At 38.3% G+C, this 27,967-nt stretch overlaps 1 protein-coding gene across 6 annotated transcripts in view; it reads left to right on the top strand.

Annotated features, from left to right (window-relative positions):
- Nucleotides 1-27,967, top strand: part of SHROOM3 (shroom family member 3) — a 262,210-nt gene that overhangs the window by 118,983 nt on the left and 115,260 nt on the right. For 2 of the 6 annotated variants that reach the window (XM_007495798.2, XM_056803259.1), the window contains one exon: nucleotides 15,890-15,981. The exons of 3 other annotated variants lie outside the window; for them this stretch is intronic. The gene's annotated coding sequence lies outside the window, so the exon portion shown is untranslated. Of the gene's footprint in view, nucleotides 1-15,889; nucleotides 15,982-16,763; nucleotides 17,179-27,967 lie in introns of those variants that run through there. One more of the 6 variants, XM_007495802.3, reaches the window with a different exon arrangement.

The raw sequence follows: 27,967 nt of genomic DNA, 5'->3' as shown, positions 1-27,967 counted from the left end.
AATGATGAAAGCTGAGTGTATGGTTGGTGGGTGCCCTACATTCTGTAAGCCAGCAAAGGAGGATACTAAAATTTGTCTTCTCTCAGTCCCCCAGCCAAGTGGTCCCCAGAATGTGTCAAGTGGTCTAAAGGGGATTTCCCAAATATTGCCATATTCACATTGTTCATTAGAGAACATCTAGACTACTCTTCAAAGATTCCCCCACCCTTCTCCCATTCTCTTTGCTCTCAAGCCTCAAGCACTATGTGTTGCTGTGGATATGATATTGACCCAGGGAATGAAAAGAATTAAACTACTGCTCTGAAATACTAAACTTGAGGAATCCTGATTGGTTTGCCCCATGGACTCTGGGAAATTGTCTTTAATCAACTGACCCTCCATGTCAGGGTGTTTCTTTTTTAAACTGGGTTCCATGAGCATTTTAAATACACACACACACACACACACACACACACACACACACACATATATCCCAAACTATTTCTACATAGTTGTTTTCTTTCTTAACTCTACGTGTTTTGTTTTCTTCTCTTGGAGCTTTATTCTGAGAAGGGCCTTATAGGTTTCACCAGACTGCCAAGGGGGTAGGGGTGCATGTCAAGATTCCGAATCTTGCTCTCCTATTTATTTCACCTCTGCAACCCCCAATGTGGCCACACTAAAGTGTGACCCAACACAATAAAGCAGAACCTCCACTCTTGTTCTCTTCTCCACCCCCAGGGTATCTAGCTGCCTCAGCCACTCTAACTCCCATTTCTGCCTTCCCTTGCTCTGTATCGGTTAAAATTTAGGGGAGACCGAGGCAGGGAGAACTTAGTTTCTCTCTGCACGGAGTATTATATTTTTTAGAGGTTTATTAAGGATAAAGGATTAAAGAAAATACAGGATAAGGAAAACGTGCCTAGGCCAGAGGCCTAGACAAGACCTCACCTACATTATGGAAAGAGCCACATCTGCTCCAAAACGGAAGTCCAAAAAGAGAAGAGAGCTCAAAAGCCTTTGCAATCAGTTTAAGTACCTTCTCAATCTCGCCCACCTCAGAATTCCGTGAGATTACAAAGCATTTTGGGGAAGTGGAGCAAGGACTTGTGGGGATTGAAGTCCAGAGTTCAAATCTCAATTTTACAGCTCCCAGCTGATTCTGGGGTATTTTAATGTCAGCACTAGTGACTGGTCGGCAGGACTGTGAGCTCCACAGGTGTCTGAGGTGACTCCTTGGCAATAGCAGCAAGTGGCCAGCAGGGGCTATCTGTTCCACAGGTATCCTGACATTATGGAAAGAGAATGAATAACTGGTTGGAAATGTCCTTCAAGGACTGAGGAAAAGAAAATAGATGATTACAAAATCTATGTGCCCTCCTACAGATCCCTGACCAATCCTTCCTTATCTGACTTCCATGGCACACTCACTTTGTACAGGAGAGAAACCAGGGACACTAAGAGAACCGGAGATATAAATAATCAACTCTAGTAAGTAGAGGAAGGAAGAAAGTTACTTTGTCAGACAAAACAATTCAATATGCTTTTTCTATCTGATTAAGATGAATACATTTTATTCAGTTTCTCATGAACCAGAACAAAAACAATAAAAACTCAGGAAATCAAGAAGATGTTAGAGCTGCAGTAGTGTATGTGTCTGTGTCTGTGTCTGTGTCTTCCGGTGCTGGGTAAGGGTAAGGGGAGTTGCCTGTTGACTTGAAGACCCAGTCATCTGCAACAATTCCCAGCAACCAGGGGGTCCTGCCTACTTAGAACACATAACTGCTAGCCTTTAACTACCTCAACTGGGAGGGCTATTTGCTGATTATCCACATCTTAGGTTTAACAGGAACTCTTTTGCTGAGCTGAGTGCTATGGGGATCTACTCACCTGTAACGGATTTTATGATTCTATTACCTATCTTAGCTTGAACTCCACCCTTTACTAGTCTCCAAGTGTTCCAGGGTCCTGATCATTTCCTGGACTTTATGTTTCTCTCTGCCTCTTGCTCAGCTCAGCCTTGGATCTTTAAGGGACTAACCTTTGGACTATGCATATTAGCCACACTTCTTCCAATAGCCCCTGGCCAGAAGGGTTCTCTGGTTGTTTATCAACCCAGTCTCACAAACATTTTCTCAAAATCACACCCATATTCTCAGTCGTAGCCTACCAAATTGCATCTTAAGGGCTGATAATAAAGAATGTTACCCACTCACCTGGCAACTGGAAAGGTAACAGACTTGTGGTGCTGAAGGAGACAAAGTTTTGGACATGCCCAATGCAGGAATGTGCTAAACTGTATATGTTTGTCACAAGGATTTTGTTTTTCCTTTTTTCCAAGGTGGGAGAAGGAGGCGATGTAAGGAGAGAAAATAGATTTTTGTTAAATGAAAAAACCCAAAAATCATAAATAAAATATAGCAAACTTGGGGGGGATTAATTCACAAATGACAGTTCCATAATGAATAATTAGCATTTTAGAATTAGAAGGAATCTTTACTCATTCATTCCATTTTCTTTGTTTTATAGATGAGAAAATGCAAGGTAAATTGGAAAAAACTAGAATGTTTGTCAAAGCCCCTTATCTTTAAGTTATCTTCAAACTATCAGAAAAACTAGGAACAGCTAAGTGTCTCAGTGAATAGAGAAGCAGGCTTTGAGACAGGAGATCCAGTTCAAATCTGTCCTCAGACATTTCCTAGATGTGAGAAGTGGATAGAAGAGGATGAGATGGATAGACAGTGTCATGGAAACAATGAATATGAACTCGGACATACTTAGAGAAATAGTGAAAGATAGATGGGCTTGGTGTGCTATGGTCCATGGAGTCATAAAGATTCAGCAACAAAAAAATGACCTATCAATAAAAAAATATATTCTTCCCCAAAAAACCAGTATCTTAAGATAATTTTAATCATAACACAACAAATATGAACTTGGACAAATTTTGAGAGATAATGGCAAATGGAAGACCCTGGCATATCATGGCCCATGGGATCACAAAGAGTTGGATATGACTGAACAACAAACATGCTTAGATAACATTATTATTCCCATAATTCCAATGAGAAAATTGAGGGCCAGAAAGGCTAATTGATTTGTCCACAGTTGCCCAGATTAGTAAATCTTTCTTCTGAATTGTAATCTGGTATTCTTTCCCCTCTGCTCTCATTCTAGCTGGGCCAGTAGTCTATATAATTTCTTTTTTTTTTTTTAAAGAAAGTTCTCAATTTTATTAAATATACATTCCCCCCTCCCGAAAAATTATACTTATTTTTGCCAGGTATCACTTGGCTCTGATCTTTGAAATATCACCTTCTAGGCCCATCAATCTTTTAGAATAGAATTCACTAAATCTTTTGTTATACTGTCTGTGGCCCTATGAACTTTGACTTATTTCTTATTTCTTTCTGGTGGCTTATAGTATTTTCTCCTTAATTTAGGAGCTGTAACATTCCTGATGGTTTTCATTTGAGAGTGTCTTTCTGGAGGTTATTGGTGTAGTCTTTCTATTTTTATGTTATCTTTTGATTGTCTATATAATTTCTTTAAAGCACCATCCACTCCAGTTTTCAACAATCTCAGGGGGCAGCTGGGTAGCTCAGTGGATTGAGAGCCAGGACAAGAGATGGGAGGTCCTAAATTCAAATGTGACCTCAGACACTTCCCAGCTGTGTGACCCTGGGCAAGTCACTTAACCCCCATTGCCTAGCCATTACCTCTCTTCTGCCTTGGAACCAATATACAGTATTGATTACAAGATGGAAAGTAAGGGTTTTTTAAAAATCTAAAAACCAAAAAACAATCTCAGTACTCCATGTCCTTCACCTCTTGCTCAAAAGCTGCATTCTTTATAAACCATTCAATGTAGCTGGAAACTACTTCATACAGCTAGAAAGTCAAGAGCCCCCACACACACACACACACATTTCTGAAACAATATACAGAAGGAATGCAGATCTCCATTCATAACGTTCCTTTTAAATCAAGAGAATATTATATACAAAAACTACAAATTTAATACTTGAAGAATAAATCATGAATGTTACTACCAGAGAATGAACTGAAAAATGGAAACATGAAAGACATAATTTACATATAGGAATATGTCTCTAGAATAATGCCTTCTAGGATGTGGGGAAGGGAGAAAGAGCTAAGACACTTGTAAATTAACTCTGTTAATCAAAAAAATTAAGAGAAGTTCTGTATAGCATTAAAATCATAGGTCCAGTCCTCCATTCTGCCCAACTCCTCCCTTCCCAAAAGGTTTATCCTTTAAGGAAACAGGATTTGGTTTTTGTGGTTATACTTTGCTCAGTTCCTTTACTCTGCTTCTCTAGTGGGTGAACTTCGATCACAAAGTATTACAAAAAAAAAAAGTGAAAAACAAGCAATCATGAATTTCTCTATTTCCCTCATGATAGAACCTGTCTTTTCAAAAGTAAACAAACTGCCATCTAGATCAGGGAGTATTTTATCTGGAAAGCATAAGTTATTGAACTAATGAAAAACATTTATTAAATGCTTTTCATGGAATAAGCATCATCTTGCTCAGTGCTAGGAATACAAAAATATGAGTAAAAATAGTGCAGTCCCTCAGGGAGCTTATTTTGTCTGCAAAGTTACTGGAATGGAGAGTAGGGTCATGGAGGTGTGGACTGACATACCCCATCCAGGAACAAAGGCCCAGTGGATTTGTTCTTGGTTGATGGTATATGAATGGGAGAAGGCAATAATGGTTGGAGAGGAGGATAGAGAGGGAATTGTGTCACTAGCCTGAGAGGATGAGAGAAATAAGAGGCTTTTAAATGGGAAAAGTTATTTTTAAAATTAGGATTGTCTTATTTGATATTTCATTTCATTCAAGTCTCTTCTGTTCTCTGTACCATTCCATTTAACTGAGAACCACAGGACAACAAAGTAGGATAGGAAAAATCACCAAAAGAAAAAAATGTGTCTTCCCATAGAACCCTTTGAAAACCTTTTGGGACCTGTAAACAGATCATCTAGTCCAAATCCTTTGTTTTATAAATTGAGGCAGCTGAGGTTCAGAGAGGTCAAATTACTTGTTCAAAGACAGAGTCAAAGCTAGAACACAAGTCTCCTGACTGCCAATCTTGGGCTATTTACACTAGGCCACACTGCCTCTCCCTTGGGGAGAAGGGGGTTTGATTTCAGGGCTCTTGTGATAAGAATGAAAATACACAGTGGAGGCTTTATAGGAAAATCTCTGGAAGAAAAGAATCCAAGCAATAGGGAAAGGATGGCCAACCCCTAACCCTAGGCTCTTTTAAGCTACCTTAGCAATAATAATAAAAAAAATATAATGTTTACTAAGAAATCTTCAATTATTAGCTTATTTAATTCTCACAACAACTCTGGGAGGTAGGTGCTACTATTATGCCCATTTTGCTGATGAGGAAACTGAGGCTAACAGGGGTTAAATAACCTGTTCAGTGACAGACAGTTAATGTTAGTTCTTCCTGACTCCAGACCTGGTGCTCTCTCCACTTTGCCACCTAGCTGCTCTATGATACAAATCATGGAGGTGTAGAAAATTCTAGGAGTCCTTATCCCAACTTACATACTAACAGAATTATTTGGTGGGGGACTTGAGGTGAACCCCAGGTTCAGGACAGGTATCCTTGGCAAGATTGCAAGACTCCATAACTTACCTTACAAATCAAAAGAGAAATTTATTAATTTGGTATTCATGTTGAATTTGGCTGGGAGGACAGTGCAAGTGGGATACTGCCTTCTAGAGGAGATGTGTTCTGGGCTTTATATACCCTTTTGATAATAGGCAACATGACCAGAGATGATGGATGGAATGAGGTTGGAAAGTGATATTTTGTGTCCTAAAGACCCAGGGGGTAACCAACCATAGTTTAGAGGACAAGTAGATGTCTTAGATTACAGTCTGATGGTGTCAGAGTATAACTGGAAGATGTATATCTGTGTCCATCTCAAAATCTAGGGGAGAATCCAAGGGGAATATTTCTCTCAGGGGTCTTTCCTTATCATGAGTCTCTGATGCCCAGAGTCACCTTTTCCTCAGTATTAACAAGAATGCAAGGAAGGAGAGGAATTTCCTGCTTTTGGTTTGACCTGAAACACTTCTAGGGTTTGGGGTGTCCAAGGGAAACCCAGGGTCCCATGCCAGAATGAGGTGACTAGTTATATCTCTCCCTCAGGGTTCTAGAAACATTTCAAGGAGCTGTAGGGGATCTTTCTAGTGCTAGTGCTTTGAGATCTTGGGTGTTCTTCCTAATATATCTCCTCAATATTATTGATACAATTGACTAGTACCTCAATATCACTTAGTTAAAAAAAGGAATTAGTCATCAGGGGAATGTTCATCAATTGGGGAATGGCTAAATAAGTTGTGGCATATGATTGTGGTAGGGTACTCTTGTGCTGTGGAAAATGACAAGGGGATGGTTCCAGAAAAACATGACAAGACCTATATGAACTGATACAAAGTGAATTGAGCAGAACCAAGAGATCATTGTGCACAGAAACAGCAATGCTGTGTGATGAGTACTTGTGAATGTCCTAGCTATTCTGAGCCGAGATCATTCTGAAAAAATGTTATCCACCTCCAAAGAGTGAACTGATGTACTCTGAGTGCAACTGAAGTATAATTTTTTCACTTTCAATATGTGTGTGTATCATCTAGCCAATAAATTGTTTTTACAAAGGGATATTAGATATAGCAAATACAGAAGTACAAATTTAGAACTCCAAATCTGGGACATCCTAAATCCCCTCCTACTATCCTGGTCCCTAAGGAAATTGAGTACAAATTTAAAATAGTTCTCACAAAACATTTGCCCCACCAAGTTCACTTTCAAATATGGTGGAGTTAATGGGCAGTTAAAACCTTACTGGAAAAGGACATGGCATCTGGGAGTGAATCCACAACTGGATTGTGTCAAGCAGTTTGTTCAGGGCTTGTGGGCCCCTTACCTGCCTTAGCTGCCAGGCAGCTTTAAAATGGACTCCATTTCTGGGCCCACAGTAACTGTTTTTTTCAAAGCTCTTAAGGTTGAAGCCTGATTTGTTACATCTACAATACTCCTTTACAAAAGAAAAGACAAAGCAATAGTAGCACCATGTACATAACCATTTCTTAAGTCTACATGAGGAGACAGGCAACTGGTAATCAGAGTCCTTACCTCTTACTATCTTCTCCCCATCCAGATACTTATAGTAGTCCTTTCCTTGATCACCACCAGGAAAGAGAGCCTTCCTAGGAGTTGTTTGTGATTCTGCTCAGTTCTGGTTCAGTAATCAATCAAAGAGGCCTTTTTTCATCCCCATTTGGTAATTAGAACAGAAATAGTTATATATAGTGCATAGTGCATGCTGGAAAGTCCTATGGGCAATTGACTCAGGAAAAAGGGTCATAAGGACTGAGTTTTTTCTTTGGCCAGTCCCCAATTACTAAGATAAAAAATACAATTAGAAATTTAATTTTAGGGGGAAGCTAGGTGGCTCAGTGGATTGAGAGTCAAACCCAGAGATGGGAGGTCTTGGGTTCAAGTCAGGACTCTGACATTTCCTAGCTGTGTGACCTTGGGCAAGTCACTTAACCCCCATTGCCTAGCCATTACCACTCTTCTGCCTTAGAACCAATACACAGTATTGATTCTAAGATGGAAGGTAAGGGCTTAAAAAAAAGAAACTTATTTTTACTATCATTAAAAATAAAAGACAAGTTTTGAAAGACCCAAAGTGATTTAATAACATCCAGTGAGACACAGAAGACACTCTAACTAGCATTAGAGAAACTTTTTTCATATTAATGATGGATTTGGGGCAGGGAATTGGAAACATCAATTTATTGCAGATTGTTGAACTCTTGCTCCTTAAAGGCAATCTGCTATACTAAATAGAACACTGAATTTAATGTCAGAGAAACTTTCTAGAGTTCCTCTTTATCCTCTAAATATTCTACCATCCAGGTTACTTAGTGTACTTGCTACTTTTCAATTGCCACATTCATCTAGGTGAGTATTATTATTATCTCCTTTTACAGATGATGAAACTGAATCTGAGAAGGTTTAAGTGACTAACTCAGGTGCATATAGCTAGTAAGAGTCTAAGTATTTTTGAACTTCAGTTTCTTGACTCCTTTTGTTGTTCTACCTACTGGGTCACATAGCCAAGGAGCCTCCACCCCCATGCAAGCATAGAGTCAAAAGGCATGGGACAATGGCAAATGTGGGTCATCCCTGTCATGTTTATGATTAGAAATCAATAATAATAACAGTTAACATTTATGTAGTGCTTACTATGTGCCAGCCACTGTGCTAAGTACTTTACAATTATTGATTCTCACAACAACCCTGCAAGATAAGTACTTTTACTATCCCCTTTTTACAATTGAGGAAATTGAGATAGACAGAAGTTGTGGATTGCCCAGGGTCACATAGCTAATGTCTGAGGTTAGATCTGAACTTAGATATCCCAACTCCAGGCTGGGAGTAGTACTAGCTAGTAGTTGCAAGCTAGTACTGTAATTCTGCATGTATTTTCTACATGTTGGCACTCTCAGGGGTGTGTTTCAGCCAGCTCTCCAGAGCCAATTGTTACATTTTTAGTGTGAGCATTTATATCTCTATAAATCAGGGTCTGATTATTTGTTTTGCTTATTGTTTAGACTTAGAAAAATTGATGGGGAAATTTTAGTGATGCAAATTAAACTTAAAAGTGTATCATTTGTTTTTAGAAAGCCAATTTATGTCCCAGCATACTCCTACTCTTGATAGGCACCTATCTTGATAACCTCTGGCAATTTCACACCTAGGAAGATGTCCATTTCCTCCTTCCTTATAAATTTCCTTATTCCAAAGAGGTTTTTTCTTCTGTCTATAGGAGGGGTTCTTAACCATTTTTATGTGTCCTGGATTTTTGACAGTTTTGTGAAGCCTTTTGGATCCTGTCTCAGAATCAAGTTTTTAAATTCATCAAGTAAAACACATAATATTAGAAATGAAGCCAATTATTCTGAAATATAATTCTCAAAAAAACTTGATAGATTATTTTAAATCCTTCTGATATCAGGTTTGCGACCTCATACAAATCACTTTGGTGAAGCTTATATTAATAAATAAATAAATATAGAATAATGAATAAATAATAACCCAGTTAAAGGTGGTTGAGTTCTACATTTACAGAAACCATTTCCTTACCTTCAAGATCATGGGGTCAATACATAATGACCTAAATTTTGACTACCCTCTCAACAGATATTATTCAATCCATTTACCATTTACAAATACAAATAATATACAGAACTAATATTCAAATAAAAGTGATATTAAAACAACTGGCATTTTGAATTATAAAATAATAATGATATAAAGTTTAAAATGAAATCAGAACAATGATAATTTAGCTATTCTGGGTCATCTCTGAATCCATGGACTTATTAAATTTTATGGCTTGAATTAGTTTTTAAATAACTAGAGTCAAGATGGATTTTTTCCTACTGACCTCTTATTTGCTGAAATCACTTAATGTAAGTGACCTGGGTCTACTGCTTTGAGTGAGAGACCTCTCCCAATTACAAGCTCCCACCATATCAACAATTCTCTTAGTTTCCTTTACCACAGTTCTATGCACATGTAGCCTAAGGCAGGTCCTACATTTTCACTGGTCCCCCCTGCTTGTTCTGAAAGTCTTCTCCAGAGTCATGTATTCTTTTTCTCTAGTATCTTTTCCTTACCTAGCTTGCTTTTATGAACTAGAAAGTTTCTTAGGAATGGCTTGAAATATTAATCATTTTTGGTCTCCTTTAAAATAGTAAGCATCTCCCAATATCCTCCAGGGAACCGAGCCCATTGCAGTCAAGTGCTTGACAACACAACACCTGTAGTCTCTTAACAGTGAATATAATCCTCTCTGCCTAATAATTGTCTCCTTCCCCTGAGTCCTATCAGGAGATCCTCAACTGCTTTCTGGTTAACAGTCAAGTTGTATGAAAGGCTGGTTACTTAGGACTCTTGGCCTTGTAGAAAACACAAAGAACAATAGCAAACACTGAGCAGTCTTTGTCAGAATTAATCAGCCCCTAGCTGTTGAGGATGCCTTAAATAAGGAGAGAGGCCTAAGGGGTAGCAATTCTGAGGACCAGAGGCTTTCTGAGAGATTGAAAGGGAATAACTATTGTTAGAAGGGATAGCCAAAAGCTTAAAATGTGAATGAGCCTAAGTAGCTGTGAGAAGTCAGAAGTGATGGGTTTTTCTAATGCCATAATCACCAAGTGGAAGAAGACTTAAGCATATCAAATGAAGTTTCCCTGATTCAAATGTCTATTTTAGAATTCCATTAATTACGGTTCTTTTAGTGTGTGTTAAGTGTTTTGCTCTAGTATTTACTAGATTCTCTATGATTTCACTCTTTGTGAATGAAATATTATTACTCTGACACTTTATAATAAATGTACTATGTGTTTCATTTGAGAGTGCACAGTGCATAGCAAAAATCCAAAGGCTTTTTTAAAATGTCCTTATAATTTCATCACTACATTACTACCTATAATTTATGCTCCAGCTCTGACAATTTATATCTTTAGGGGATGATTTCTGAATTTTTGTTCTGTTAAGACATTGACCCACCTATCTGGAGAATGTTGGCATTAGTCAAAGATATAAGTGACATCAAAGTCTAAGGCTAGGGTTCTTACCCTGGAGTCAATGAACTTGGTTTCAAAAAAATATAACTTGTAAATGAATTTCAATATAATTGATTCCCTTTGTTGTTGTTCAGTCATTTCAGTCATATCCAACTCTTCTCAACACCATTTGGGGTACAGAATACTAGAGTGGTTTGTCATTTCCTTTTCCAATTCATTTTACATTATGAGATGTCAACATGGAATCTAGAAACCCCAAACTTATAGCCTAGTAAAATCTGATGAACCCTAAGTGTTAGGACTACATTGTAAATTGGAGACCCCAAGGTTTGTATTTGTTCCCTGTTCTTTAAGAATCCACTCTGAAGGGAATCTCAGGCTAGCAGTTTCAGACACTCCACATGAGGTGGAGGTTAAACCCAAGTGGAGTGACTCTGGCACAGTAAGCAGTGTGTCAGTCTTGTAAACTGAAGGTCTATATTTGGAAGGAGGGTGTGATATACTGGGAGAGACTTCTGGAGATGAGAAGAATCACATGTAAGCCTGTCCTGACCCAAAGACAATTAGGAAAAATCAAAATTAAGATTAAATAAACCAGATAAGAAAGGAAAGGAAGGAAAAAAACAATCTCCCTTTAAGCAGAGAGAAGGTCTAGTCACAACTAATTTCCTAGAGTACATGAGACTCTCTTCCTGGGGATTTAGGGGCTTGATATTGACTGGATGTTACCCTTTGGTGAGAAACCAAAATAACTTGGGTGAAAAAAATTCTCCCTGTGGATGTCTCCAGCAAATAGGAAAGCCCTAGGTTTCTCCACCAAGAACTAGCAATGTATGCAACCTGCAGACAGAGATCTCTCCAGGGATCCCTTTGACACACAGAATACCCCACATCTCCAGTGGTTCCCTATAGAAATATAGGGGATTCCAATTAAGGTCTGAACTCATCTGACAATAGGACAAGCTGGCTGTTCATTCCTAAAAGAAAATGAATTTGGAGGTTACCTGAACATATGTGAGGCTCCCCAGGAAGGAGTAAGGATATAAGATTAATTTAACCTCACAAATCCCAGTCAAGGCCCAAGGTACCTCACAGAAAAGGAGCTTTTACTGTGGACTCACATGGATGACATTCAATCCAAGAAAAGCATCCTCCCTAAAGGGGAGAGTCACGCTGTCTCTCTCACTTCTCTCTCTTGTTCATTATGTATCCCAACCCTAGAGAGCCAGGAAAAATAACTAAGATAAATTGTAGGTACAGTCTAGGGTCTCCCCACCAACAGGTTATTAACAGAGTATCTTCTTGAAAAGGTTCTTAAGGTACAAAATAGACATCAGGTAAGGGTGTTCAGGGAAGAGTAGTACCTCTGGAGTGAGAGTCTGCTGTAAAAGAAAATTTTAGTGTTGTGACTTAAAATCTAAATTAAGTTGGTCACCAAGGAAATCCCATAATAAAATACCCAAGTCAGTTGGAAGTTTATGGTGATTTTAATTAATATAGAGAAAAGAAATTAAGAAAGAGAGAGAGAGAGTTAATTTAAACTGCTCTGGCTCAGGCTGAGCCACGAAGGAGTTCAAGGCCTTGGCAAAGGGGGCCTCCCCTGAGAGCCAAGGGAAAGGGTGTCAGCCTTACCACTCACCACGTAACTGTCTCAAGGAAGTTGTCTGAGGGAGCTCCTCCAGGCTCGAGTTCCAGGATTGAACTGCACTCAGTCTGCTTACAGGACATCACTAGCCAGAGCCACCTCTTCCGGGAAAGAAAGAGATGAGGGGAAGAGACGCGAAATATATAGATGATTTTACATCACTTTCCTGTGTCTCAACTGTACCAATGGTAGCTTAAGCTTAATTTAGGACAGCCCAGGGGGTCTGTCAGTTGTTTCTGATTTGTCATTTTTCTCTATCAAAGACCATCCTACTAAATACTTAATCCTTAAGTATGGTTATAGACATTCCTGTTTTTGTTAGACAAAGTAGGGTGGAGTAATGTAAAGTTCCCAAGACATCCCTGATTTTGTTAGACTAAGTATCTTCATTGTTACAATAAGGAGATAGCTAAATCCAATCCTTACACTGCCGAATTGTTTTCAGGGACATTTTCTTCCATTTGATGTTCACCTTTGGTGTCCACCCAGCTCTCCCCTGTGACTCTAAGAAGCTGCAGCATGCACTTCAGCCACATCCCAGTAAATCATTTTGGCTGGTGGGGTAAATCAGGTTTAGGATAACCAATAGTCATCTCAATGAATTAGGGGGATAACTACCCCAGATGTATGAAAACTTCCCCAAGAGGAAGAGGCAGATGTGACAAGGAAATCATTTTAAAAAGACTGATATATATTAATTTAAGGTCGCCAAGGAATTCAGCTATGTAATTCCAACATTTATAAGTCTAAGAAATTTTGAGGTTTACACAGATGAGAAGGATGGCTGCTAAAGCAGGTTCCATGGAGCTCTTAGAGCTTGGCTAGACATTGAAGAAGCCAAGGTTATCTATCACATTCCAGGCCAGCCATCCTGATTTGTGTCTTGTCATTGGATTTTGATGACTCTAGAAGAGAAAATAAGACTTTTTGCAACTCTGCCTTATTTAAGTCCAGTTTATATATGCTGGATCAACAAGGGCAGCTAGGTGGATAGAGAGCCAGGTCTGGAATTAGAAGGTCCTGGTTTTAAATGTGACCTCAGATACTTCCTAGCTGGGTGACTCTGGGCAAGTCATTTAATCCCAATTGCCTAGCCATTATCATTCTTCTGCTTTAGAACTGATATTTAGTATGATTCTAAGACATGATGGTAAGGGATATGCATATATATTTGGACATATCCAAATATATATATATATATATATATATTCTAAATCGGCAGTAATATCATCTTGGTACTCTTCTAATAAGAAAGACAACAACCAACCAACATGATAACAGATATAGGACAGCTATTTATTTCCTCCACCACAAAAGAAATGCTTAAAATTCAAATGACGCATGCAAGCAGATACTTGAAACATAAAACAAAAACCCTTTGCTCCTATTATGCTCTCCCTGAAGTTAAAAGACAACTGCAGGGACAGCTAAGTGGCTCAGACTGGAAATAGGAGACCCTGAGTTCAAATCTGACTTCAGATACCTCCTAGCTGTGTGACCTTGGGCAAGTCACTTAACCCCCATTGCCTTGCCCTTTCCACTTTTCTGTCTAGGAACCAATACTTAGTTATTGAATCTAGGATAAAAGGTAAGAGTCTTAAAAAAAAAAGACAATGGCAAAACAGATAACTTACTTTCACCTTGCACCTGCTTTATTGAGGCATTCCCAATGTTCTGCTCTTTAGAGTAGCAATGGAATAGTGAGGGCTTTCTTAATCAGGAGCTCAGGAAAAGAACCAAACCCTATCCAGCTGCCATCCATCCTTGACAACACTACTCCCCACCAACTCTGAGGCAGGATTACCAAGAAGGGATAGCTCTGTCATCCCAAAGTGCAGGACAGGTGGTCTGGCTCAGCATATTAGAACTCCCAAAATGACTGCTCGATGTCACTTGCTTTGGGGACTTCCTGATTCATATATGTCTTTCCATTTCTAGTGCCTTCCCACTGATAATTATTTTCTATTTCTTCTATATACAGCTTGCTTTGTATCTATTGGTCTGTCTCTCCTAGTAGATTGTAAACTCCTGAGGAAAGAAAATATCTTTTACCTTTCTTTTGTATCCCCAGTGCTTAGCTGAGTGCCTGACACATAGTATATGCTTAATAAATGTTTATTGAGTGAGTGAATAACCATAAGATGAATATATAGTTTCTAATGTAAAATACAATTGCAGGAGCAATTATGACTCAGGAACTGGAAAGTTTTTACAAGGACAGAAAAATTTTCAAAGTGTCAATTGCTTTGAATTTATGTAGCTAATCCTTTATCTCTGCAAAATGTTTCCTGATAGTTATTACAGAAATCCTGGAAAGGAATAACAGTTAATTGATGAACAAATCTACATTTAAGCACCTATTGTGTACCTTGCTCAGTGCTAAGCATACACACAAAAAAGGCAAAAGACAGTCCTTATCCTTAATCTAAAGATACTAGAAATGAGCGATATAATCCACCTTTTACTGATGGTCAAGAAAAGCTCTATGTCTAATGACAAGTCATTTCAGCTACTATTTCCTGGTTCTGTATCTAATGTTTGATGCCATTAATCTTGTCCTGTAAGACAGACTGATGCATTTGTATTTAGAAAGACTGGGTTTGAATTGCATCCTTTACTTCTGTGGTCCTGGGCAAGATACAGCCTTTCTCGGCCACATTTTTGTTCTCTGGAAAATGGGGATAATGTTATGTACTAGACAGGTTTGTGAGAACAAAGACATAGTTTGTTTCTATTCTTTAAATTACTTAATTTTCTGCCTTTTACAAACATCTGTTAAATACATATGTAACATATGTACATAAAGTTCATTTAAAATTCTAAGCTTATTTGAAGGCCTCTGACTACAATGATGAGTTGAATAGTATCTTGGATATCCAGGATCCATGTTTTATATGCAGAGGTTTTTGATCACTTGTCTAAATTAATGTTCTAAACAGCAATATTATGATTCCTTCTACCCACAAGAATTTCATCTGAGCCTTCAGCTGAAAATTCCCTTTGAGCACATAGAAAATCAAGAGAAAGAAAACCTAAAAAAGGCAATTTGACCTCTATTCTACTAGCAATATTCCCCTCTGTCTTTCAGTTTTTCCTTATGGAAATATGTCCCCAAAGCAAGTCATGTACTGTAGGTGGGGTCTCTGAAGGGCTTGAATTCTGAACTTTCTGCCAGACAGCCCTGAAAGGCAGATTCCCCAAAGGGTAGATCATTCACTGGAACCCTCACGTTTCTGGTGAGAAAGCATCTGTGTACACCCCCTTTTCCTGGGGGTGTATGTATGTGAATCCAGGACCAAATTCTTAAAATGCAGCTGTGTTTTGCCTAAGGGGCAAAATACCCCACTGAATAAGAATTCTCTGCTGGATGAGGGAGGTCACATCAGTTGTTACTCCCCTCCGTTGTGTTCCTCCATTAGGGCGGTCTTTAACAAAGACATCCAAGTAAATGGAATGAATTTGACTGCTGATTAACTGAGTCTTTTAATTCCCAAGTAGCAGCATATTTCTATATATGTGTGCCTTTGTGCAAATACCTGAAAATTTAGCTTGGGAGATTCCATTTCGGGGAGAAGTGAGTAAGGGAAGTTAGTCTCAAACTGTTGTTGTTTTAATCTCCCTAGGAATGACAACTGAAAGCAATTAAGAAACAAGATTTCAGAGGAAAAGTCTTGAACTCCACTGAAGTATGCTAATTGGAAAGAGTTTGGGAAAGGTAAAAACATAAAGGAGGGTCTGTAACACTTTCCTGTAGAAAAGGTGATAGGAGGGAACCCAGGATTTGTGTTGCTGTGCATCTCTGTTGCTTGAAGCCCAAGATTTTACTGATAATCTGAAGATTACCGTTTTCCCATTTGTAATAATAATGTGCAGGTCTAATCAGACAATGCGAGAAAGAAACAGCAAGCGGGGTGGGGGTAGGGAAGGGATAATAACGTGCGTGTCTGGTGAGACACAATGCCAGCAAAGAACCGGCCCTAGCTCATCAGCATCGACCCGGATCTCCCTGGTTGACTTATGAGAGAAGGAGAACATTTGCTAGGAAAGATGATTATTTTCCTTGTAATGTGAACTCTTTTTTTAAAGCTGTGAACTTTTTACCTTATGTTATTTATGCCTCGTTTCATCAATAGTGTTTGGAAACTGAAACCTGAGTTGAGAGAGAGAGAGAGAGAGAGAGAGAGACAGACAGACAGACAGACAGACAGACAGAGAGAGACAGAGAGAGAGAGAGAGAGAGAAACACGAAATGCATTGAGGCACTTAAGAGTTGACAGGAGGGGGCCAGTTAAAAGCAGAGAAGAGAAAGGGTGGAGTCTGACAGGGCAGCGCTAGAATACATTTTCAAACTTTAGGGAGCCCTGGTTGCCATTGAAATGCAAATCAGGGCCGGGGATCTCGGAGCCAATCAGAGACGTTGCCTGTGGGATTACCTGGGTAGAGAGAAAGGGGGCGGGGGCGGGGGCGGGAAGGGGAGGAAGAGTGGGAGAACCGGAGGAGGAAGAGGAGGAGGGAACGTTGACTACTCGATCCGCACTTGCGGAAGGCTCTCCGTCCTAGTGCTGTGAAGTCTCGTGACTGGTGCTGTCTGTCTGGGTTGCTGGTCGGTTGCCGGGTCGGCCTTTCCCCCAGGGGCGGGATGAAATTAATCACTCCTGTCAGAAGTTCGGAGCACACGCTACTCGGGCTACTGGAGCTGTCCTGGCTCTGAACCTTCCCTGCCAGGAGGGAAAACTGGAGAAAGGCAAACCTTGTTATTCTTGGGGAGCTGCTCAGCTCGGTCGATATCTCTTGCCGCATCTTTTGGGGAAGGAGAGGCTTGAACTTGGGCTTCTGGCAAAATTTAGCGCCCCCCCCCCCCCCCATTTCCCTCCCACTGGTGAAGGTTTCAGCTCCTGAAGATTGGAGATTGGTAAGTGCTACTGTTTTTGATAATTCTTTTTTCTTTCTTTCTTTTAAAAAATCCTTACTTTCCGTATCAATACTATGTATCGGTTCCAAGGCCGAAGAGTGGTAAGGGCTAGACAATAGGGGTAAGTGACTTGCCCAGGGTCATACATCGAGAATTATTATCTTGTCTCCTTCTAACTCCTCAGAGTTCTTATGCCCAATGGGTCTGATCCTTTTCCCACTCCCAAAGCATCCCCAGCCCTTAGTAACCGAAAGGGATGTAAACTGATGCTCAATTGGTGGAAATATGGAAAGAATGCCTGACCTGATGATGCCCATCTGCTTTCTCCTAATAAGGGAGAGCACTAGTCATTTGGTCCGAGAATTTAACTTTCTAACCTGACTGTAAGAGGGAAATGTTCGTCAGAGCTAAATTTTCACAGTTAACATCTCTATGGTGCCATGGTCTCCATGAACTAAATTCTGGGGGCTCCTGATTGGCACAGAGACTATGCCATTTAGACTATGCCATGCCAGCAGAAAAAAAAGAACTGATAATTGGTTAGCACTTTTAATGAAAATTATTCAATATTTCAGTTTTGATGAATTAGTTTACATGAATTGAATTTTTGAGTTAGAATTTTTTTGTTTAATTTTTTTTCATTTGACAAGCATTTATTTTCTCACCCTCACTCCTTCGTGGGAAAATTAGGAATTATTTTTAAAAACAACAAGCAATACTACCAAAACAAATTTCCACATTGAGCATGTCCAAAAATATGTCTCATTCTTCTTGAGTCTATTACTTCTGTCACAAGATAGGTAGCCTGTTTTGTCATTGATGATGGATCATTTCATTAATCAGATTTCTTAAGTCTTTCAAAATTGCTTTTTTTTTTACTAGTTGTTTTAATTGCTCTTTTGATTCGACTCCATTGCATCAGTTTATACAAATCTTTTAAGGTTTCTCTTAAACCTCTCCTTTCATGAATGCTTATGATAGAATATGACTTGTATACCAAAATTTGTTTAGCCATTCCCCATTTGATAGTCACCTTCTTAGATTCCAGCTCTTTGTGTCCTTTTCCTTTCTTTGGGGTATAAACCAAGTGGTATCTCTCCATCAAGGGGCATTAGTTGCAGTCTCTTGGGAATGAGTCCAAAATTATGGCTAACCAGTTCACATATCTAATAACCTATTAACATATCTATTTTCCTGAGCCCCTTTAGCATTTGTTATTTTTCCTTTTGTTGACCTATTTCCTTAGCTAATGCATGGTAGATGGTCATTCTGAATTGTTTTAACTTGTTTCTCTAATTATTAATGATTTGGAGCCTTTTTAAATAAGACTGCTGATATTTCTGTTTTGTATTTCTTCCATTGAGAACTGCCCATTCATTTCTTTTTGCCACTTATCAGTTAGGGAATAGCTCCTAGTTTTGAAACTTCGAATGGACATCTTAGCAAAGAAAACTTGGTTTAAAAATTTACCCCCGGTTTACTGTTTTTCTTCTCTTGTAAGATGCAATTGGTTGTTTCTGCAAAAAACTTTTAAATTTTGTGTAATCTAAATTGTCTATTTTGTCTATTGTATTATTTGTTTGACCCCTAACCATTCCCTTATTTATAGATCTGAAAGAGAATTTTGTCCTTGCTTCTCTAAGTTGTTTATGATATTTATTAAGCCTAAGTTATAAATCTATTTGGAATTTATCTTGGTATGGTATATGTTGTGAGATGTTGACTTTAACTTAGTTTCTGTGAGATTGCTTTCCAGTCTTCCCCAGGAATTTTTGTTGACATGAGTCCTTCCTTCAATAGCTTAGAGCTGTAGTAGGTAGACAGCTGGAAGACCTGAGTTCAAATCCAGATGTGGGACAGTGGACAAGAAACTCTCAGCTTCAATTTCTTATCTTTAAATTGAAGATAATAATAGCACCTGCCTCAAAGGGTTATTATGAGAATTAAATGAGATAATATTTGAAAAGTGCTTTGCAAACCTTAAATTCTATACAAATGCTAGTTGTTATCATCTTTGGGTTTATTGAAAACCAGGTTAAAAGTCTTTGTTTCTGTATGTTATGTACCTTAACTGTTCCACTAATCATTAACCAATGCCAAATCATTTCTTTTTTTTTTGTCAACTTTCCTATGTTTTCAGTGGGGAAAAGATGAATATGTGTTTCCGTGTAATGTCATTATATCTGCTATATATTCTCTAGGAAAGTAAGTTGTGTAAAAATTTTAAAAATAATGTTTCACTAAATTTCCATTTAAATGCTCTTTTTTTGTTAATTGTTTGTGTTTTTTTTTTATATTTAAAAACATTACTTTGCGAAGTCCTTAGGCTTCACCAGATTGCTAAAGGTAAAGGACCCAGGAAGAATCTCTGATGTAGATATTTTTTTTCTCACAGAGAAATGTAACAGTTCTACCCCAACCCACAAAAGGAGGATAGAGATTTCTTGAACAGGTTTTTCCAGTGTAGATCATTACATTGAACTCTTGAATGATCATAGCCCTCATTTCAAATGGTCAGCAGTATTGGAGAGGAGACTTTAAGGTGGTGATTTACTCTTCTGATCAATTTCATCCAAATTCATAATGAGGATAATGAGTTGGGGTATTGGATAATGCTTAATCCAATCTCAAAAGTAAAGTTGCTAATGATTTATTGTGTCCTTTGATATTTCCATAATCACAGCCCTCCAGACCTTCTTATCCAGTGAGGCTTTATTTCATGTCTTTTTTTTAAACCCTTGTCTTCCTTCTTTGAATCAATACTAAATATTAGTTCCAAGGCAGAAGAGCAGGAAGAGCTAAGCAATTGGGATTAAGTGATTTGCCCAGAGTCACACATCCAGGAAGTGTCTGAGGCCAAATTTGAATTTAGGTCACCTTAGTTGCCCCAGTCTTCTTATAGACCCTCTACATTCAAATTACTACGGGTCATCTAGTTCCCTTGACAGTGCTTTCAAGATAGGGCAGCACACCAGTCCGCCATCATGTATTACTTGGCAATAAACTACAGTCATGACTGCCATGTATCCCTTCATTTGCTCTCTAGATTGTCCATAATTTTAATTTTTCAGAGACATTCTGCAATTCATAGCCATAATGCCTCATTCATAGATATTGTTAATAAGATGGGCCTTCATTTCAGGAAAAAGCTAGCGACTATTATGAGGAATACAGAATTTCCCCAAGTCTTCTCTCTCCATGGGCAATCAAAAATTCATGAGGAGACCAGGTGAAGAAACTCTTGAATACAGATTAGTAACTGTCCAGCAACGTGTAGTCTTGGAGTTATGAAGGGACACTGAGAGTCAGAAGTGACTTGCTTAGAGTTTCATAGCCTATATGTGTAAAGAGGCAAGACTGCCTGACTCTGAGGCCCATTTCTATCTATTATGACAAATGGTGTCTCTCTTGTTTTAAATGCAATAATTCTTGTTTATTAAATCTAACTAGTTAGGTTAAAATTTTCAACTTATTTAATGAATGAAACTTTTTGAACTTGAAATGAATTCCTTGCATCTGAACACTGATTGAACATTCATTCAACAAGCATTTATCACTGTCCAGTTTTCTTGAGGTGATTATAGTGATATCTCTTCATGACATGAAAAAAAATATTAATTCTCAGCAAAGAGCCTTTTAAACCTTTACTTCTTACTACTTACTACAATTCTTAAAGTTTGATTTTTCTAAAAATTGTATTTCTTTTAGCCCTTGCCTTCCATCTTAGAATCAAGGCAAGAAGAGTGGTAAGGGCTAGGCAATGGGGGTTAAGTGACTTGCCCAGGGTCACAGCTAGGAAGTATCTGAGGCTAGATTTGAATCCAGGATTACCCATATTTAGACCTGAGTCTCAATCCACTGAGCCACCCACTGCCCCTAAAATTTTATTTTTTTTAAAAAGGAATAAATGATGAAATGGGCAGGTAGATCTGGAGTCAGGAGCGCTCATCTTGCTGAGTTCAACTCCAGCCTCAGACACCTTCTAACTGTGTGACCCCGGGCAAGTCACCTTACATTTGCTTCAGTTTCATCATCTGTAAAATGAGCTGGGGAAGGAAATGGCAAAGCACCCTAGTATCTTTGCCACAAAAACTCCAAATGAGGTCACAAGAGTCAGACCCAAGTAGAACAACTGAACAACAAAATTAAGTACTAACTCTAATGATCTCTAAGAGATAGCATTGATCAGACATAAATTGCCCTAAAATGTAGACCAAGATTACTGAGTTTTTATTTGTTTCTGATAATGCTCTTTAATTAGCTTAGCTTAAAGCCTATTTTCAAATAAAATTCTTATCTTTTGAAATACATTTCACAGGTATGAGCATTTGTTTATATTTCTATATGGTATCTTCTATTGCCACAAATTTCTACTGAGAACTGAAAAAATGTACAAAAGGAAAATCCATGGACTGGAACAGAATTTATTGTGGCCATTTCTCCTAAGTCAACATTCTACATCTGTTCATGGCAAATGGTTTCTGTTTATATACCGTGTCATGTCAACATATCTTTCTTCCATTAACGATAAGGAGCTAAAAAATCATACCTCCCTTTTTGGCTTCTACTTGGGTTCAGAGACCTTTGACAAATATATAGGTTCAACATTCTTTATTGGTTCTTACGTATAGATTTCATAATTTTATGGGTAAGAAAACAGTAGTGTTAGTTAAAAAGAGAAATTATGAAAAAATTTACTTCCCTGAAAATTTTAAGACTAGAGTAAGCCTCCATCTGTTCAGGATGGTTTAGATACCATTCTGTCTAGAAAAAGGAGAAGGATTAGGCTAATTTTCCAGCCAACAGTTAGACCAAGAAAAATAAAGAAATGAAAGTGAATGCTGGCCCTGAGTTAGGCATTTGTTCTCCAAATGTATAAAAAAATAGACAGACAGAGAGCCCACTCAGTCTATCTAAAGTAAAGATCACTCCTTTGGGAGGAAAGAATTCAAATTGCTATTTAGAGAATTCCTACCAAGGGTCAGCTTCTATCATCAAGGGCAATTTAACACTTTCCTGGGTAGTCACAAGTTAAGTATAATGTAAACCCTGTGGTTTGAAAATAAATCAGTAAAGAATACATAGAGACCAAACAATCCTATATAAAAAGAAATCATCACTAACATTTATACAGTACTTAAAGTTTGCCAAGTTCCTTACAAATATCTCATTTGATATGATACAAATATTACCAACCCTAGGAGTTGTATTATTATTATTATTATTTCCATTTTCCAGATAAGAAAACTGAGTCAGACAGATGCTAATTATTTGCCTAGAATCATTCATATAGCTAGTAATTGTATCAGGCCCAAAACTCAGATCTGAGGGTTCAGTGCTCCTTCCACTATGTCTCCTCACTACTATAAGATAGCATGATCATAAGATCTATCCATTAAGGGAGTGAGGGATGCTTTTGGAGAAAGAAACCACATACTTTATTCAATTAAACATAGAATCATGAAAAACCAGCCCAGAATCAGAATGGACCTTAAAGGTCATTGATTAAAAGAATATATTGGAACTTCTATTTATATTGACTATATCTAAAAAAGAAAGGAATTAAACTCTGTGAATATTTGGATTAATGCTAGCATCCTTATGTCTGTACACCAAACAACATATATAATACATGAAGTATCCCAAGAAAAGTGTGGAAATTCCACAGCATTTAAAGATAAACAGGGACATACTCTTGTTCACTTTCTGCATGTGGCAGCATATTGTGTTTAATGTACATTCCATTAAGTGGATTTCTAAAGCCATCCTCATGAAAGGGACAAGTAGGTCTCAAAAGGATTCCCAAAAAGAAATCATGGAGGAAAGATGATACAAATAATATAAGGAAAAGAAACCAACAAGAAAATGATTCCTTATCTTCCACTCTTAAAAAGGTCTCTTTACCAGCCACATTATAAGTTGAAAACTGTGCCAATTGAAGGAAATCTGACCAAAAAGTTGACAAAAAACTTTAAAGTTATCAAGATTATTTGAAATATGGATTTGATCTTCAGATCACTCTTTAGAGTGAACCTAACCTAAGTGAGATATTAGCTAAAGATTGGCTGAAGCAGGGAAAGTAGGTGGCTCAGTAGATGTAGTCAGGCCTGGAGATGGGAGGTCCTGGTTTCAAATTTAACTTCAGACACTTCCTAGCTGTGTGACCCTGGGCAAGTCACTTAACTCATTGCCCAGCCCTTACCACAGTCACGTGTACAGTATTGATTCTAAGACTGAAGGTAAGGGTTTAAAAAAATAATATGAAGCCCTTTAGGATTAGTAAGACTTTAAAACTGAGTTTTTTCTTATTGTTAAATATGCAATGTTATCTCTCAAAATTCATCTCTGAATGTTTTAAAAACTTGAATACAATTTTAATATGTTTAAATGTCTACCAAATTGAGAATTTTAGTAGATTTGAACTCCTTTGTTTAAAAAATGAATATAAAAATACAGTACCTGTGGATCAGGGAACATATCTGTATAAATGTTAAAAAAAATTGTGTTAGTCTCCAGAGAACCAAAGACAAAGTGAACTAAGTGCCACATTCAAGGAAGTTATGTGAAGAAACAGGAGAGGGGCAGCTAGGTGGGGTGGATAGAGTGCCAGGCCTGGATTTGGTAGGATCTGGGATCAAATCTGGTCTTAGATGATTCCTAGCAATGTGAGCCTGGGCAAGTCACTAAACCCCATTTGCCTACTTTAAAAAAAAAAAGACAGATAGGAAGTGGGGACCAGGGAGGGGGAGGCTTTGAGAAGTGTTTACTAAGTGACCACTACTGAGGCAGTAGATATGCTGGACCTGTAATACTGAAGACCTGGATTGAAATCCAGTCTCTGACACTTACTATGTGTCTCCAGGCAAATCACTTATCCTTTTTCAGTTTTAGTTCCCTTATCTGTAAAATGGGCATAATAATAGCACCTATCTAATAAGGTTATGGTGAAATAATATTTGTCAAGTGCTTGGCACAGTGTCTTGCATATTTGTTGGCATTTATTAAGTGCTCATCCTTTCAAGCCTTGCCCCTTCTGTAAGTACAACCAATGATACTCTCCTGACATTTGCATATGCATTTTTGTGAATTATCTTTTTTCATCTATAACCCCTAAAAAACAAATATCAAAACAGAACTTGGAATTAGAACTTTAAATCATTGTTTGAACTAAATTAATCAAGGGAACCTAGGTAACCCAGAGGATAGGGCCAAGAATCAGAAAGACCTGAGTGCAAATATGGCCTCAGACACTAGCTATGTGACCATTGGCAGGTCACTTTACTTATACGTAAACATACACATTTGGATATGAATTTAAAGTAAAATAAAATCTTAGCTCAATGATGAAGAGAACAGTTTCACTTCTCTTAGTCATCTCTGGGGGTACAGGTGCCTAGAATCAATGGATGTGTTAGGGGGTGCTTCCCAGCCAGCCTGTCTGGCTTGGGGGGATGAGGAGGTCTCCCATTCATCATTCCGAGTCCAAGTTTTCTCTCTTCCCTTCTCTTCTGTCTTGAGTGAATGCTGCTTCTCTCTTCTCCAAATACTCTTAGCCAATCTGTACATGTCAGTGACAAGGGTGCTACATGAGTAAATAAACCAAGTGTATCATGGTAAAACTATGAACTAGAGTCAAATCCATCTTGCCAGGCTCATGCAGAAAGTAAAGTAACCCTTTGTTAATGCAGCAAGCCCCAGAACTAGTGTTACATCCATTCTCACCTACTTAAAGTCCTATTCTGCGTGCCATGACTTTGGAAGGAGATATGGTCTCCTCATTGACTGAGAGAGTGCTGAATGTGACAATATGTACCCTCCAGTGGCTTTAATTCATCTGACTGCTGACAGATTCTTTGAAAGATAATATCAAGGGAAATATCAAGAGAGACGTATTTTACTTACAAGAGGACCATACTTAACTGCCTAGGGTTAAATGTGCTGAAAGTCCAGAGATATATTTCCCACAGTCATTCAAAATTTCTCCCCATGATACACTCTTTCTCTCCCTCTCTATCTCTGTCTCTTTCACACAAAGACATACTCCTCTCTCTCTCTCTCTCTCTCTCTCTCTCTCTCTCTCTCTCTCTCTCACACACACACACACACACACACACACACACACACACACAGGGCCACTTAGGGGTCGCCTCTCCCTTTGGATGTATAGCAGGGAGCAGAGCTTATTTGGGCAGATTTAGCTGTTATACTAGCAGTACTAAGCAAGGGTCTCCTCCATGAGAAGCTCATGGCTACAAGGTCACATGGTGTGAGAGACAGACTCCAGGACAATTCTTTGGTAAAGGAGATGGGAAATGGTGATCATAGGACACAATGTCTCCCGTTATGAGGAGAACAACATGGGGCCAGGCTAGGGAAGAATATGCTTGAAGTACAGAAAAGTCTTGGAATTGCATCTAGACTAGTTTTCTAGTGTCAAGAAAATGCTGATAGCCCCATAGAAATGCTGGCAAGGAAGCAGAATAAGGCAAAGCAGGGCTAATCAAAGAGCTTCAAGTAACAACAATCACAATGAACATTTACATAGTGGTTTCTATGTGCCAAACACTGTGCTATATGGACTTTACAATTATTGTCATTTAATACTTACTACATCCCTGGGAGGTGAGTATCATAAGAGCCTTGAGAGATAGTATAGGGAAATAAGTGCAGCCTACTGTTCAGATAACCTGTGGCAAAGACCTGATTGATTGACTCACTTCAGTTAAGACTGACCACCTAAGATGGCAGTTTAAATGTGAGAAATGGAATCCTTAGTATGAGTTTGTTTTATGAATCATGAGCTTCAGTGATTAATGGATTTGCCCTGGGGGGCATAGACAAGGGATGTTGTAATTAATGTAGCAGAGTCTTTCTACAATTTCCCATGGATTCACCCTGATGGGCTTATTGATACCTCTTTCCTGGGCACTCAGTCTCTCTGTGTGTCCTCTCCAGCTATGTCTCTCTCCTATACCTCACTCCCCCATTCCCAGTACCCAATTAAGAAACTAATCATTCTAACTAAAAGTAACAAAGATGAACAACAGGGTCTGTATAATAGGATTTAGTTCTCAGTTCACTAGGCATAAGAATTTGGCACTTCCTTGGCCTCTTCATTGGTTAGCCAACTGAATGAGGCAATATGTTCTCCGAGTGAGAATGATATGGAAATTACATGTAAAAAGGTACTACCATACATTGAGGGTTTTCTTGGCTTCTATAAAGTGAAGAGAATTCTATAGACCAGTGAGATGTTTAAATGGAAGCAAGTCAGCCCTGTTTTTGTATATCTAGCCCCTGAATTCCTAGGCAGATTCTATACTCTCAAATCCCAAGAAACTCTGAGACATAAGCCTGCATTATTGACTAGAAGTAGATATAGTTGGCATTTGTTTTATGAAACCTTTTTTTTCCCTAAAAAGAAAGGAAGGACAGAGGGAGGAAGGGAAGGAAGGAAGGAAGGAAGGAAGAGAGAGAGAGAATTTAAATAGTACTCTAAAACACTTTACATGTTATCATTTGACCCTCGAAACCAGCTCTGTGAGTGTCATTCAGTTGTGTCTGACGATTTGTAAGCCCATTTGGGGTTTTCTCAGCAAAAATATTGGAGTGGTTTGCTATTCCTTTCTCCAGCTCATTTTGCCAATGAGAAAACTGAGGTAAGCAAGGTTAAATGTCTTGTCCAACCAGTAAGTGTCTTGAGGTCAGTTTTGAACTTGGGTTTTCTTAAATTCAGGCCTACCACTTAGCTGCCTAGTCTGTGAGAGCCTTGGGCACTAGTATGGTTATCCACATTTAACAGATGAAGTTGAAGATTTGTCCAGAGACATAGAGTGTCCCTGAGTGTCTGAGGCTAGATTTTAACTTAGTTCTTCCTTACTACAAGTCCAAGGTTCAGCCAGTGTAATATTTGTAATAATGTACTTCATTGATGAGTGAATATTTTGGGGCAAGCAATAAATTTGACATGAGAAATAAATTTTCTCATATTATGACCATGCATGTGTGCTTCTATTGACACTAGACTGATTCAGAACATCTGGCCATAACCAGATGAAAATCCATGCCACAGTCCCAAAGAGTCATACAGGACCAAAATGACTCAACAACAACAACAAAAGCTTCATGACCTTAGAGCAGCTAGGATGGTGCTGGTAAGTCAATAAATGAGTAGTTAACAATTTTTATTAGAGGGTGGGTTTTTTGTAGGTTAGTTATTGAATTTTTGTAGTTGAAATACAACAATGGTTTTTCATGCCATAGGTTATGGTTAAAATCCATGCTAAAATAATAAAAATGATAGTTATTTTTATTATTTCTTTGCTTTTGATTTTGGGGTTTGTAGCTTTTTCTTCTAAACATTTTCCTGTATATGGAGGATTGAGTTTGGCTATAAGCAGTGGTTTGGGTTGTGCAATGGTAGTAAGTTTGGACGATGTATTTTTGGGATTAGTAGTTTTTAAAAATTTATTTAGGGGGAATATTAGTAGTTTTTGGTTATACTCCTGCCATAGCTACAGAGGAGTACCCTGAAACTTGAATTGGTAATGTTGTGGCTATTAGTATGTTATTGTTTGTTTTATTTATAGAATTAATATATTTTATATCTGGGGATATTCATGTTGGTACTTATGTTGAATTGATTGATTTGTCTGTAGTGAGTTGTATTGGTCAGGATTTTAGCTGTGTTTCATTACTATATTGTTGTTAGGATAGATTTTATTAGGGGATAGAGCTCCAGGCCTGGAGTCAGGAAAACTCGTCTTCCCAAGTTCAGATCTAGCTTCAA

The sequence above is a fragment of the Monodelphis domestica genome, chromosome 6 (assembly GCF_027887165.1).
Source record: "Monodelphis domestica isolate mMonDom1 chromosome 6, mMonDom1.pri, whole genome shotgun sequence".
NCBI classification, from domain to species: Eukaryota; Metazoa; Chordata; class Mammalia; order Didelphimorphia; family Didelphidae; genus Monodelphis; species Monodelphis domestica.
Note: the sequence above shows the minus strand (reverse complement) of the source record. Positions and strands in the feature narration are given on the sequence as shown.